This window comes from Echinops telfairi, unplaced genomic scaffold (assembly GCF_000313985.2).
Source record: "Echinops telfairi isolate 266 unplaced genomic scaffold, ASM31398v2 ScPeMD7_53;HRSCAF=182, whole genome shotgun sequence".
NCBI lineage: Eukaryota > Metazoa > Chordata > Mammalia > Afrosoricida > Tenrecidae > Echinops > Echinops telfairi.
In genome coordinates this window covers 9,146,087-9,148,826 of record NW_022103951.1, presented here as the reverse complement: position 1 = coordinate 9,148,826, position 2,740 = coordinate 9,146,087, and positions in this window count along the sequence as shown.

Genomic DNA, 2,740 nt, shown 5'->3' with positions numbered 1-2,740 from the left:
GAGGCGCCCTGCTGCGTTGCTGCCCTCTGTGACCCAAGAGATCCTGGGCCACCTGGTGTCCTCCTCCTCTAAGACTCCAACCCCCAGGCCCAGCCACTCCGCTGTATTAGTCGCCCTGGTACCCCTGAATGCCTGTCCCACCACTTTCAGTGTTGTGATAGGTTGGAACCCCTGAAGTCACCTCTTGGCCAGGATGTTCCTGACCCAAGAGCTTAGAACCAAGAGCTTAGATGGCAGGTCACTTGGGATGAGGGGGCTTTGGAGATACCAGTGGAAGGGGAAATGCCCTGGAAGGTTTCAATCCGAGGTTTACTGGAAAAGAACAGCATAAGGGGACCTACACATTGAGGTCCCTGGTGCCCTGCCTGCTGGAGAGCAGGGTATGCAATGAGGTTCCTGATCACCTCCACCTTTGCTCTCTGGCATCATCTCCTCCCTCCCTGCTTTCCTAGAATACAAATGAGATATGGAAGATCTTAAAGCTTACTGCCCCCAACATGCCAAGGTACCTCATTTTACAGATGTGAAAACTGGAGTGCTCAGTGCTTTATAGGTTTAAAAGCACTGTTCTCAACGATGGTGTGTGTGTGTTGGGGGGGATATTCCATTTTTCTTTATGACCCAAATATATGCATCTGAAAGGGCAGAGCAGCCTGGATAGCCTGACAGGCACTAGCATAGTAGACACTTCCACAGTGACTGTCTTATTGGACGCAACACGGTTTGTGATACTTGCTGGCTTTGCAAGAGGGTTGATTTGTTTTGCAAACACCAACTTATTAACACCCACAACACTCTGGCCTGATAAATGAATGGAAAGTATTTTCAGAGTGCCATTTGACAAACTGAGTTCAATGGGGTGGAGGTCAGGAACTTCATCCAGGTTACATAACAAGTCAGAGGCAGAATAATAAACCGACTTGATATTACTACTTACTCCAAAGGGTTCAAGAACTGAAGACGGGTTGCACGGATCTATGATGCTTGTGATAATTCTCTTTTCCCTTTGCTTGATGTATGTGTATTTTATTTCAATAAAAGAATGTATATCATATTAAAAGTCACCAGAATGTCTAAAGATTAAAAACAGAATAGGTCTGTCTTTCCCTTGAAGAAACCTGCTACTCAAAATATATTAAAAAGCCATTTTAAGGAAATTTTTTAAAAACTACAAACAAAAAATGTACGCTCATAGGTTAAAATTAAAAAAAAAATTTTTTTGGAAGTTCTTCCAGCCAGGCTTTTATTTTCCTTGACACACATGATCAGATCATCTGACATCAAGACCCAAAGGGGAGCAGCAGGGGGTAAGACTGGAGCCAGGGGGCTCCTTGCCTTTTCCGGTGGAGGCCGCCCATTGTGTGTGCACAGGCCTACACTGAGGTACAAGGCCTTCTCCACACCCACTGTCTTGTGACATGAAGGAAGGCTGTCAGTGTTCAGGGCATCACCCCTGATGTCTGGTGGGTGGATGACTTCGGCTCTTACCCCTCAGGGTCTTTGAGCAGGCCATCGTGTTTGGTCATTAGGCATCCATCAGCACACACAGCCCCACTGAAGTGGGAGTGCTAATGTCCTCGCCTCCATGCCCCTCCCTTCTTGTGGGCCTCTTCGCGTGGGCTTCCGCAAAGGGAGCTGGTCAAGCAGGGAAGCTCAACGGTGCTCCTGAGATGTTGAAACACGCCAAGGTGGCCAGCGAATCCAAAAATAAACCGTACAATGGTCTCGGGCAGATTCTTTGTTTCCAAAGGAATCCAGGTCACAAAGAGAACCCGAGACAGGCTAGATGCTGACACCCTTTCATCTTAATCCATTCTTTCACGAAATCCTGGTGGCACCAAAGATCTCCTTCTGCAGAGAGGTCCACTGTCAAGGTCGGGACAACAAGGCGGGAAGCAACACAGTGTCACTCGAAAGGCCCTGCTCTCTCAGCACTTAAATATGGGAGGTGGAAGGCTAGGATGACGAAAGCACTAAATAGAGACTCAGAAACTGAGGGTGGGGGTGGGTGGGGAAGGGAGGAAGGGGTGGCAGGGGAGAGAGTTGGTGATTACGGGCTTTGCCACGAACAAACGAATCAGTTCAACCACTTAGTGTCTCTGGGTCTCCATTTCCCCATTTATAAAATACCCACAGGGTGAGATCAGTCTAAGGTCCAGGGGTAGCATCAAGGGTTCGCTTGGGGCATTTTCCTGCCTCCGTCACCAGTTGCCATTAAGTCCGCTTGAAGTCAAGGCAAGCCCAAGTGTTGTAGAATAGACTTGTTCTGTTGAGTTTTCAACCCTGTGACCTTTCAGAAGGACGCCCACCCCCACCCCCAGCAGCCCTATCTGCCGAGACACCCCTACGTGGGTTCCAACTGCCAACCTTGCAGTTCACAGCCAAGCTCTTGGCCATTTCTTTCACCCAAGGACTCCTGGGGGACTTTAGGCCCCCCGAAATCTCCATCAACCCTCCCACACCCCAACTAAAAGCCATCTAAGAAAAACTCGAGGAGACGTGGGGGTACAATGGGCTATGCATTAAGCCGCTAACTGCAAGCTCAGCAATTGATTGGAAAAGAAGAGGCTGTCTACTCCCATAAAGAAAATATCAGAACCCTTAAGGGGCAATTCTACTCTAGCCTCTAGAGTTGCTGTAAGTCAGAATCAACTAGGTGGTAATAAATTTGGTTTTGTTTTTCAGTGAGAACTAGGTACTAGGCCAATAAAATAAGAGAAATCACCTAGCCAATATGGAT